The sequence below is a fragment of the Malaclemys terrapin genome, chromosome 13 (assembly GCF_027887155.1).
Source record: "Malaclemys terrapin pileata isolate rMalTer1 chromosome 13, rMalTer1.hap1, whole genome shotgun sequence".
In the NCBI taxonomy this organism is placed as follows: Eukaryota; Metazoa; Chordata; order Testudines; family Emydidae; genus Malaclemys; species Malaclemys terrapin.
The window spans coordinates 31,283,373-31,296,469 of NC_071517.1; the positions used below are offsets into that span (position 1 = coordinate 31,283,373).

At 50.5% G+C, this 13,097-nt stretch overlaps 1 pseudogene; it reads right to left on the minus strand.

Moving 5' to 3' along the window:
• Positions 1-243: 243 nt before the first annotated feature.
• On the minus strand, positions 244-10,888 carry LOC128848266 (zinc finger protein 436-like; annotated as a pseudogene).
• Positions 10,889-13,097: the final 2,209 nt, after the last annotated feature.

Here is a 13,097-nt window from a genome sequence, read left to right on the forward strand (position 1 = left end):
CTGCCCTCAGCCATTGGGCCCCAGCCCTCACCCAGGGGACAGGAGCTTGGTCTCTGTGGGCCAATGAGTCCCTGGTCTCTCTGCTGGGGCTGACAAAAAGGGAGAAAATCAGTGCGTGCCTTGCTGGGTGTGAGATGGGATCATCTGCCCCACTATGGCCCAGACTGAGATTCCAGCACATTCCAACCTGGCCCCTGAACCCCTATCACATGGACATTCAGCTTCTGTATGCTGGTGGGGAGGCGATTTCCTGCTCACAGCCCTGATGGGCCGGTTTTACTTTAGTTCCCCACCAGAAAAGGAGCCGGGACTGACCGATTGTGGGTGAGGGAAAGAGATTTGTGTTTCTGTTTCCTCATCCCTTCCTCCACAGGGACCTGATTACAAACAGGGGATCCCTAGTGGAGAAGCCAGTCTAGGGAATGCAAGCAGAACTGGAGGGAGATGGGGGTCTGGGCAGCTGTGTCCAATATGTGAGCACAGAAAGCAGCTGGTTATTCAGAGACAGCATTTTAGAGCAGGCCTGAAAAATGATGCACTTTCACTCCTGTCTACTTGTAAAGGGAAATCTACAAACCCCATCCTGAGCAAAGGTTTTTAGGAGGAGGGGAGCCCCTCCTGCCTGCAAGCAAGCAGCCTGACCACATCCCCACACAGCTACCTCTACTGCCAATAACAGAGGCAGGCTCCCACAGCTGCAACCAGTAAGGGAGACAAAACCAGCTATAAAAGGAGAGAGCACAGAGAGGGTGGATAGGCATGGGCAGAAACAGTGACGTCCTCTCTATCTTGGGTTGTCTCTATAGACTGCTAGGTCTAATTAGATCCTAGGGGCCAACTGAAAAAAGCCAATTGGGGGTAGTAGAGACCCCCTTGAAAGACCACATCAAGGACTGGTGACATCACCATTATCACCTGACTGCACAGACTGACCTAGTAACTGGGGTGAGGGTCAGGGAGATGATAATCAGAAAAATTCTGTGCATGTGTGTGTCCATCTGTTCCCTTATCCTCCTTTCCCAAGTTCTGGCCTCAGATTTTCCCCTGACACTTTACTCAGAAGCAAACTGTTTCAGATTAAAACATAAAACAAGATTATTAACTACAGAAAAATTGAAGTGAAGTGATTATAAGTGATATCAAACAGCTCAAAGCAGATTATCTAGTAAACAAACAAAACCACAAACTAAGCCTAAAAGACTAGAAAGATGGGATATGAATTAACAATTTTTCATCCTGACTGATGATACAAGCAGGCTTGCAGATGCTGAAGACACAAGCTGCACTTGCTTTGCAGCTTGGGCTCCTTACCCCTGTTCCAAGTCATTTTCTTTTGGAGCTTCTTTCAGCAGGTGTTCAGCAGTGGGAGAGTGAACAACAACCAATGATGTCACTCCCTTACATAGCTGTTCCATATGGCAAAAACCCTTTCTTTCAACCTTGGTTCCCAGACCAGTTTGTGGAAAAACATAGGTACCCAAAACTGAGATCAGTGTCATGTGGTCTGGTCACATGCCCTTGCATACCTTGCTGAGTCATAGCACCCATTACTCATAGGCTGTCTGGAGCGTACTCAGGAAGGCTCACCAGGTGGGGGATGAGATTCTCTTAAGGCCTATTGTTTCCCCCGATGGCTCATTACCTAGTATAGGCCCTTCCTAACCACCTGTCTAGACTGGGAGCATCTTGCCTAGTGGATGTCACCCAGGTGTAACTACATTTGAAATGAAGATACAAAGGCTTTGTCTACACTAACATCTGCTGCGGCTCTTCCAGCACTCTAAAAAAACTACCCCCACGAGGGGCAGCTAACAGCACTGGGAGCCTGGCTCCCAGCCCTGGTGCCACACTACACTGGCACTTTAGAGCGCTGAAACTTGCATCGCTCAAGGGGGAGTTTTTTTCACACTCCTGAGCGAGAAAGTTTCAGCGCTGTAAAGTGCCAGTGTAGACAAGGCCATAGTCATGATTCATAACTTCAGATACCAAAACGATACATGCATACAAATAGGATATTCATATTCAGCAAATCAGAACTTTTCCAATGACATCTTACATGACCCCTCTTGTGCAAAATGCATCATAATTATGCCATAATAATATCATAGTAATAGTACTGTGAAGAATATGGGGTGTAGTGTCACAAGCAGTTTCTCTCTCCCTTCCCCCAGCAGGTTACCAGGAGGCAGGAAGGCCCATCAGTTCAGCAGCCAGGGCTGCAGCAGGGAGATGGGGCTGATCGGGACTTCTCCTCCTCTGCCTGGGGTTTGCTTAGACCAGGCAAAGCCAGAAGGTCACTGATCAGCTGCCGCTGGAACCTGCCCCTAGAGACGGGCAGTTGGAAACTTGAGAGCCAAATGCCACTGCTGTGCGTGGGAATTAGGAAATGGAGTTTTCACTATGGCTAGCCCTAGTCAGGGCACTGAGAGAATTTCTCTCCTTTGTGGAGGAGTCTCTGCTGTCCAATGTGGTGTTAGCTCCAACTAAGCATTTTTCGTGCTAAGGACATCCGAGAGGCTCTTCCCTGTGTGGATTTGCTGATGCTTGATGCCCTGTGGGCACCAAATGAAGCTTCCCCCAATTCAAGCTCTTTCTTCTGTGAATTATCTGATGAGGAATAATGTGTAAGCTCACACTGAATCTTTTCCTGCAGTTATTGAAGCTTTTCCCACAATCCAAGCATTTATGGGTTCTCCCTCTTGTGTGGACTGTCTGATGTCAAGCAAGGTTTGATCTTCAAATGAAACTTTTCCCACAGTCAAAGCATTTATAGATTCTGTCCCATGTGGATTCTCAGACGTTTATGAAGTTATGAGCTGGGACTGAAGCTTTTCCCTTCATCCAAGCATTTATGGGGTTTCCCTCGTGTGGATTCTCCCATGCTTAATAAGGCTTGAGCGCTGACTGAAACTTTTCCCACAGTCCAAGCATGTAAAGGGTTTCTCTCCCGTGTGGATTCTCCCATGCATAATAAGGCTTACGCGCTGTCTGAAACTGTTCCCACAGTCCAAGCATTTAAAGGGTTTCTCTCCCGTGTGGATTCTCCCATGTTTAATAAGGCTTGAGCGCTGACTGAAACTGTTCCCACAGTCCAAACATTTAAAGGGTTTCTCTCCTGTGTGGATTCTTTCATGGCTAATAAGGCCTGAGGTCCGACTAAAACTTTTCCCACAGTCCAAGCATTTATAAGGTTTCTCCCCCGTGTGGGTTCTCTGATGTATAATAAGGGTTGATGGTGCACTGAAACTTTTCCCACACTCAAGGCATTTATATGGTCCCTCTCCTGTGTGGATTTTCCCATGGCTAATAAGGCCAGAGCTCTGACTGAAACTTTTCCCACAGTCCAAGCATTTATAAGGTTTCTCTCCCGTGTGGATTCTCCCATGCTTAATAAGGCTTGAGCTCTCACTGAAACTTTTCCCACAGTTCAAACATGTAAAGGGTTTCTCTCCCTTGTGGATTCTCCCATGTTTAATAAGGCTTGAGCGTTGACTGAAACTTTTCCCACAGTCCAAGCATTTTAAAGATTCCTCCCCCATGTGTGTTTTCTGATGTATAATAAGGGCTGATGGTGCACTGAAACTTTTCCCACACTCAAGGCATTTATATGGTCGCTCTCCTGTGTGGATTTTCCCATGGCTAGTAAGACCAGAACTCTGACTGAAACTTTTCCCACAGTCCAAGCATTTGTAAGGTTTCTCTCCAGTGTGGATTCTCTGATGTACAATAAGGGCTGATGGTGCACTGAAGCTTTTCCCACAATCAAAGCATTTATATGGCCTCTCTCCCGTGTGGATTCTCCTGTGGCAAATAAGGCCTGAGAGCTGACTGAAGCTTTTCCCACACTCAAGGCATTTATAGGGACGCTCTCCCGTGTGGATTCTTCCATGGCTAGCAAGGCCTGAGTGCTGACTAAAAGTTTTCCTACACTTCAAGCATTCATAGGGTTTCTCTCCTGTGTGAATTCTCCCATGCTTTATAAAGCCAGACAGCCAACTGAAGCTTTTCCCACAGTCCAAGCATTTATAGGATCTCTTTTTTGTGTGATTGGTCTGCTGGGCTGTGGTTTCCTTGGGACCATTGCCTCCTCTCCCACATTCAATAGATTCATCCACTTTCTCCCTTGGGTTGTTTCCCAGTTTCCTCTCTGACCTGCGCCAATTACTCCAGGCTGTTCTCTGTTCCAAGCACTGGGTAAAATTACTGTCAGATCTCAAAATGGTTCCCTGCATTTCCACCTGCTCAGGACCTTCCTGCTGTGGAGTCTCCTCCTCATTCTCACTCTTTGTCTGGTCACCTGCTGGGGGAGAGAATCCAGGCAGGAGTCATTGCTCATAGCACATTTTGGAGATTTTCAGCTTTTTCCTTCATTTGCCAGTTTCTGTGTCAGTATCACTGGCTCCTCACCTGTGTGAGTGTGTCTTCGGACCTTCCTTTCCTCAGAGGCTTGGAGATCCGGGACCCATGGCTCTCCCCCTGCTTCCAGCTGGGCGACCAGGTCAGGTTTGGGAATGAGAAGTCCTGCTCAGGGGGTGAAATCAGGCATGAGCAGAGTGCACAGAGTATTGGTGGAGTATTTGTCACAAAGGGCACATCTCGAGTTTAACTTGACCCCATTATTTGCTGGGGGGTTGTGGGATCTGAACAGATGGGAACATGATCACTGAACCCCCTTGGAATTGGGCGATGTCTGGTGGGGAGGGGAGTTGTCACACCCTCACTGGGAGTTTTCAGGGGCTGTGTGCTCTGGGGGACTTGCTGAGGCACATGCAGCTCTGACATTAACCCCTTGCCTCTGTTTAAACCTCAGAGCCCTCCCCACACATGGAGCTAGTCCCATGAAGGAAAGTACACAGAGAACCTGTTTGAAGTGAGCATTAATGCAGAGAGGATAATACTCTGCTTCTGCCCCCATGACAGCTGGAGGGATGGAGATGAATTAGCATGTCCATTAGCTCCATGACTCCCTTATCCCATTGGAGGGGGTTTGGAGGTGAATGGTTCTCTAACCCTGGAGCTGTGGACTATGTGACCCATTTCCCTCTAATCTAACTGACCAGGGAAGAACCTGACCAGGTGCAGAAATGCAGGCCCCAGGGCTTCAATAGCTGAGGGGACAGGAATCCTTACCCAGCGAGGTCACAGTCTCATAATTCTCCTGCATGACATCCCTGTAGAGGGCTCTCTGACCAGGGTCCAGCAGAGCCCCCTGCCCCTCGGTGAAATACACAGCCACCTCCTCGAAGGTCACCGGCATCTGAAACAACAGGTGCTCCCCACTCAGTGCCTGGTGCCCCAGCCACAATCCCACCATTCATGGGGAAAGAAGCCCAAAAATAGGACAGCTCTGGGAGGGCCAGTGGAGCAGAATCCCACCACCACCTTGCTCAGAGTGGCCAGGAGGCTCCGGGGAACAGAGAGAAGGCAAGAGCCCCTTGTACCTCCCAGCAGATGGGGAAGTGCGGGATCTTCTCATTTATCACCCATCTACTAGGCACAGGCTGATGTGGGAAGCAGAGTTCTGCGCAGGGAACAGGGTCAGGAATCCCAGCACCTTCCTTTGTATTTCTCAGCAGTCTCTGCCTAGTGGGTTCAGGCTCCAGCACTCTGGTCTGTTTTCCCAGCCCTGTCCAGGGGGTTGTTTCCTGTTTCAGAAATGGGGGAATGTTCACCCCGCCAATGGGCCTGTTAATAAATCAGGTCCTAAGCTGAGCATGTCCCAGCAGGTTTAACACACCCTGTCCATCTCCCTGCCTCACCCTGTTTGTTTCCTGCCCCTCCCCCTCTACAGCAACCCTCCCCACCAGCTCCCCCCAAAATCCCCTACCTGAGCTGGATCCACCATAGCCATTTCCCTTCCCTGTCCCCTAGGACGATGGGATGATCTGGAACAAAACAGGGTTGTTATTCTGCAGCCTGTCAGGGTGAGAAGGGCAATTGGGGAGGTTTCTAAATTAGCATTAGTCCCTTTCACACTCCAATTCTCCCCAAGCTCTTTCCCTGCAGACAGACACTCTAGACCAGGGGTTCTCAAACTGGGGGTCGGGACCCCTCAGGGGGTTGCGAGGTTATTACATGTGGGATCATGAGCTGTCAGCCTCCACCGCAAACCCCGCTTTGCTTCCAGCATGTATAATGGTGTTAAATATATAAACAAGTGATTTTAATGTATAAGGGCGGGTCGCACTCAGAGGCTTGCTGTGTGAAAGGGGTCACCAGTACAGTAGTTTGAGAATCACTGCTCTAGACTCTGCCATGCTGAGAAAACCCTGTTACGTTATTACAACAAGGACCTGATCCCCCTGATCTCCCTCCCCTCCCCCCGGACTAAACCCACAAGACACTTTTAAATCCTCCCAGGAACACAGTCTGTGAGCCAAATGCTAGAAAAGAGCAGAATCAAAGGTGCTGCTTGGGGGATCCCTCCTGACACTGTCCCCAGGGCAGCACATTCCCCCAGCAGCGCGGGGACCAGGCAGAGGCAGGAACTGGCGTTTCCTCTCCCTGCTCCTCCCCTTCTCCCCAGGAAAGTCAATCTGCCCCGGGATGCTGCAGGGAATGGAGTTGGGCAGGGTTAGAAGCTGGGAACTTCCCTCCCCACTGATTGCTCCTGCTGCCCCTGCCAGTCTCTCCTGTCTCCCTTCTGCATGGAAGAACTGGTTACTGTCCTGCCATTCCTGTGGGCGTTTCCTCTCCAATAGCTACTGTCACCGCTAACAGGAGTGTGCGCCTGGGTGTGTTGGGGGCAACAGCTCTGGGTGTGTCGGGGACAGCAGACACCCGGAAGCAGAGATGGGGCAAAGCAGGAGCCATTTCTGCAGAGTCACTTTCCTGCCTATAGGTCTCTCATCACCTGTAGTCTCTGGCTCAGGAGTTGATGCCAGCAGAGTCCAGGGCTGCCCTAGGGGGCTAGTTCCAGCCACAGGAGAAAGTCCCCCCTCAGCTGGACACAGAGGGGCTTTAGTGATAGTCTGTCCCAGCACAGACCCCGCTGGGGAGCAGCAGCTGCTCAGTGTGGACTTCCAGATCACAATCGAGGCAGCATCATGTGCCCCAGGAAGCCCAGCTGGCTCTAGGGTTCCAGTATCCTGAGCACAGAGAGAGAGACTGACACCGGCCTCTTTGGCCTTAGCAATTACCAGAGCCCTCTCGTGGGGGCAGCTAATAACCGAGCCGCCCTGTGCTGCCCCTGCAGCCCCAGGGACAGTCAGGTCGATATTGATTTCACTTGCCCATCTGGACTCATAGTGGAATCGGAGACCCAGTTCAAACCGGTATTTTGTACATTAACTGGAACTGAATCTCAACCTTAAATTTGTTTTACCAACTGAACCTCAATGGAACTGAACCAAAAAAAAAAAGGGGGAATGGGGGAAGGGTGGTGTTACCAGCTAAAATAAAGATTTGGCATTTTTAAGCTCATTATTTAAAAAAAACAAAAACAAAAACCTATAGTGATCTTATTTTCATTTAAGAGAAGACAACAAACTAGCCAATGGGCTGGTGATGGCTCCCAGAATGACCTGCCCGAGGACAGCGAAAAGAGAATGAGAAGAGAAAGGGGACCAGACCACAAGAGCAGGGAGGGAGAGGGGAAGCTTGGGAGCTGCCTGCACACCATGGGAGGCAGAAGGGGGGCCAGAGGTAGATGAGCCACCTCTGAGATGCCCCCTTGGGGAGGCTCCCTGGACCCTGAAGTTCATAACTCTTCAAGTCGCAGGGCAAAGGTAATGGCTCCCCAACCTTCTCCCCATAGACAGGCCTCCGCCCACCCTCCCAACCCCTGGGGCAGCTCCTCCCTCCAGTTGTCCCACTTGAGGCAGGGTTCATGCTCCAAGCTGCCTTCCCCACTGAAGCCACCTGCAGGCCCCCTCCCAACCTCCTCCAGGCACTCTCTGATACCCACCTCCAATATTTTTTTTAGGTTTCTCAAACAGATTATTTAGGAAAAATAATCATGTATATTTGACAACACAAAAACACTAGGAAAACTCATGTAAAGTTAAAGTTACAAAATAAATAAATAATCAAAAATCACAGTTTCCATTTTAAGTTGCAGCTCTTTCTTGGATTTACCTTCACTAAGATTGAAATAGGATTTAAACCAGTAACTGAACTTCTATTTTTGTTTCTTTGGGTCGCTTGAACCAGAAATGAAACTGAACCTATTGAATGAAACTGAACCTGAATGAAACCAAAACAAATACCAGATGAATTCCTTGCCTGCTGTTCCCAGCAGTGACTCTGCTTTGACACAGAAATCAGAGCAGGACCCTGTTTAGTCCTGTCAGCCCCAAACATTTATCACTGAGGAGTCAGACCCCCCAAATAATGAGATTGTCTTAAAAAAAACCCAAAGATAAGGGCCGGTCACTACCATGGGAGATCGGCAACTTCAGCTACATGAATACCGTAGCTGAAGTTGAGGTACTTAGATCTGCTTACTGCGGTGTCTTCCCTGTGGTGTATTGATGGGAGACACTCTCCCATCAATTTCCCTTGCGCTTCTCCTGGATTCGATGGGAGAGCGATCGCCGATCGATTTATCGTGTACTAGACACGATAAATCAACCCCCTGCTGAATTGATCGCTGCTCCGTTGATCCAGTCAATAGTGAAGAAATGCCCTAAATTAGGAGCAAATGTGTGCGCAAATAGGGGCGGAAGCGGGAACATTTGCCATGTAAATTCTGAGCCCTTAGGGCAGACCTGCACAACATACGGCCCACATGTGACCCACGTGGGCTCACTGTGTGGCCCGTGTAGGGTGACCAGACAGCAAGTGTGAAAAATCGGGACGGGGGTGGGGGTAATAGGCGCCTATATAAGAAAAAGACCCAAAAATCGGGACTGTCCCTACAAAATCGGGACATCTGGTCACCCTAGGCCCGTGGGGGGTGAGTAGGCAAGCGGCAGGGTGGGGCAAGCCAATGGTCGGCCGGCTGGGAAGTAAGGGTGAGCCAGCGGCAGGGGGTAGGGGCAGCGGCAGAAGGTAAGAGGCCAGCGGTGGGCAGGTGAACTGGCGGCGGGGGGAGGGGGGCTGAGGAGGCGAGCGAGCGGTGAGTAGGCAAGCTGTGCGGGGGCAGGGGGGAAATGAGGTGGTGATGGTGAGAGGGCAGGCAGTGGCACGGGGGCAGGTGAGCCGGCAGTGAGGGAGGGGGGCTGAGGAGGCAATCGGGTGGGCAGTGGTGGGGTTATACTTGGGTGAGGGGGTGAGGAGGCAAGCGGCGAGTCGTGGCTGACCTGTTCTATTGATCTTGTCTCATAAAAATTGGGCCTTTTTGCTGCTTTTCTCTGGGCTGGGGGTTGTCCCAATGCTGCAAAGAGGGTGTTCCCAAAGGAAGGTGCTTGCTTCTAACTGCTCTTCTCTAATCATCCCACCCGACAAGTTTGATTGTCCTTGGTCTGGCTCCCATCCCCTCTCCAAGGGTTGCAGCTGTCTGGAGGTGCCTGCCTTCCACGCCTTCCTCATTCATTCAACAGGGCAATTGATTACAAAGTTGGGGGGAAGATCTTATTCTACTTCTAGCAAAAAGACATTTTTATTTTACCTTAATTATACTACCTTAGGGGCCCGCTATAACATATTACCAAGGTTCAATACAAAGTCATATAAAAGTTCAAATGTTTTCTTTCAACGGAACAAGTGTTTTTCATTTTTCCATTATTCATAAAAAAAATTAAAATAATTTAAAAAATTGTTTGCTTTAATTGAAAAATTCTTAATAAAGTATCACCCCTTCCCCCAACCTTCCTTTTCGGCGGGGCAGCACTGGAGGAGGAGGGTTTGTTTCCGCGGGGTGGGCAGCGCTGGGGGTGGTGGTGGTGTGTTTTGGCGGTGCTGGGTGTGTGTGTTTCGGCAGCGCTGGGGGGGGGGGGTCGGCCCTCAGCTGTTTTCTTTGGAGTAATATGGCCCTTGCGGCTTTATGAGTTGTGCAGGCCTGCCTTAGGGGGAAGTCTGCTGCACCCCCCCCCCCCATGCATGTTTTACCATTTCTAGGGGGGAAGATTCCTCACTCACTGCTGGGTGCGGCAGCCCCTTCTCCCTCTCGTATCCCATGGGCTGGGGGAGCTGCTATTGTATCTCTCACCATCCCCCTCCCTTCTCCTATCCTCTGACTCTCCCTTCCCCAGCTGGTCTCCACTTGCTCTCATATTCTCCCTCCAGCTTCCCCACAGTCACCTCTCCCCACAGCCCCCCCTTTCCTTCTCTTTATCCCCTCACTCAGTTTCCCTCTATTCCAGCTGTGTTCCCCTGAACCCCAGAATTCTCCCTCTGCCCCCCCCAGATTCCTGTATATTCCCTCAGCCTCCCTTCTGCAGCCCCATATCACCATGGTCCCAACCCCCCCACATCCCTGTCCACCCCCCTCCTACATCCCTGTTCACCCCTCAATGCCCTCTGGCTCTCAGAGCCCCCTGCCCCTCTTCAGCCCCCTTCCAGCTTCCCCTCTTCCAGCTTCCCCCCACCCCTCCCCACCCCCGCTCCTCACATGTCGCTGTCCCACCCCACATCCCTCCCATTCACTGCAAACATGGGAGCTGGGAGCCAGCTTTCCTCTGCCCAATGCAGGGAACCGCAGCCACTCCAGCTGGGAGCAGCCTGGGGCATCCCCCTGCCCCTGCAGACAGGCTGCAAACGGGAGCGTCTCTCCCTGGGGAGGGGGGCAGGTCTCACCTTCTCTCCACGTGGGGCACTGCCTGGGAGCAGGGCTCTGGGTCCCAGTAAGGATGGCACGGGACAGGCTGGGGTCTCTGCACTGGGAGAGTCTCTCAGGGAGCAGTGGGAATGTTCCTCCCTCGATAGGAAACTTCCCCCGCCTGCAGCCAGGGCTCTGGGGTCCCCAGCGGCAGCAGCCGAGGCTCTGGGGTCTTGCAAGGAGCGTGGGTTGCACCGCAACAGAGTCACTGCAGCGACTGCAATTCACTTCCTGCTGCCAGACTGAGTGACCCCGGGAATCGCTCCGCCCGGCGCCTCCTGGGTCCTAGCGAGAGCCAGAGCACTGGGTTTGGCCTGTGTCGGTCTGGCTGTTATTGTTATTATTTATTGTATTGTCACCTCCAGGCCCACCGATATGGGGGGGAAGGGGTCAATTGCCCACGGGGGGGGCGGTGATTTAAAAGGGCCAAGGCAGATGGGATAGTTATGTATTTTTTAAATAAAAATTAAGATAAAAAAGACCCTCCCTCTCTGGAGAACCGCATTCCCTAGGCCCAGGCAGCTCCTCTCAGCATTAAGGAGGCATTATGTATAGAAGGCACCATGTCAATGGGTGGACAGAGAGGAGACATCCAGATTGGACGTCTATGAAATCTTTGGATTTTTCCCAAGAGTTCCCAGTATTAACCGGGTGTGACGGGATCCCCGGGGTGCAGCCTGGGACTGTGGGACTGCTGTGCTCCCAGAACTCTCTCCAGCCTGGGCTGTCTCTCACAATGCCTTGCTAGTGACCAGCAGCAAACTCCTCCAGGCGCTGTTGTCACTCAGCACAACCGCATATGTACCCCCACACCCAGCTACATTGCATGAATGCTCCCAGAGCCACTCAGGAATCACACAGAAAGGCACCACCTAGATTCCCCCTGCTCCCAGCACTGTACTCCAGGAATATACTGCCCTGCACTGCTCAAGATGAGCAGTTTATTTATTTATTAATTTGTTCACCACTTCATCAATGGAAAGTGGACTTACACCAGCCTTTGTAAAACCTGAGCAGGTTTACCACACACACTTCATACAAACTCACTGGTAAAGATAAACAGTAAAAAAAGTTTATTAACTATAAAGATAGAATTTAAGTGACTATAAGTGTTAGGCAAAAAGTCAGAGTAGTTACCAAAATAAAATAAAATATAAACACGCAGTCTAAACTCTCAACTCTATTAGATTGGGCAACAACTAGATCAAGCAGTTTTTCTCACCCCACTGGATATTGCAGTCCACAGTACACAGATTTCACCCTTGAAATCTGGGCCAGTCCCCTCAGTTGGAATCTTCAGTTTTCTCAGTGTCCTGGTTGCTTGCAGAGTAGGTGGGTGAAGGAGAAAGGCCAAGCATCATGTGGCCACTGTGTTCTGTTTTATACCCTCAGTTCCATGTGCTTGGGGAGCATAAGTCCAGGCATATCTGGTGGGCATTGCTGAGTCCCTAAGCAAGGTTGAGCAATTCCCCTGGTGTGGCCTCATGCAGGTGAGTCATTGAATTGCAGCTCCCTTGCTGGACAAGGGCTGGTGAAGTCTGTTCAACAGCACCCACGCGGGTGTTGGTTACCTCCCTTGTCATTGTCTCTGTAGAGCCAGTATCTGGGCACCTCCCAAATCCACAGCATGTTTTAGTGACAACCATACAAGACAACTCTCGTAACTTCATAGGCATTAATGATATACATATTTAGATAGAAAAATGACTTTCAGCAAGATCATAGCCTTTCCCCTGATACCTTACAAGGCATGCTTTATATGTCAGATCACAATGATATAAAAATGAGGAATATGGGGGTTACAGGATGCTCCCCCAAGGTATAGAATGTCACACCAGGATGTGGGGGTGATGGCTTCCTTGTCCTACAGAAGCTGCCCAGAATCCAGAGAGTCAGGGAAATGTTTCCCGGTGACACTGACTCTGGTGGAATTCACTCTGGTAAGAGATTGATCCAGGGAGCAGTTTGTAAACAGTGATCTCTTTTCTCCACAGCATGTTCACTGCCTGCTAGCAGAGGGTTGAGCTGCAAGGTCTGCTCCCCTAGTTTGGGCCATGGAGTTGTCAGTGGTATGCCACCAGATTCCTCTGGTTATTTGTAGGTCAAATTAACCTGTCACTGGGCTGTAGGGAAAAACCCTCCAGTTCACCCTCCTTCCCCCTCAGTGCTACCTGCTGCTCCTCACCCTGCCAGTGTAACTTTGCCTGCACAATTTGCTACTGGTAGCAGTTATTAACATCCTCTCCTTTGCTGCCTTGTCACAACTTGCTGCTTTTGACTTTCCCCATCCTACAGTCCAAGGGCAGTAAGTTGTGATGGATGGAGGCATTCTCACCTAGGATGACCAGATGTCCCGATTTTATAGGGACAGTCCCAATTTTTGGGTCTTTTTCTTATA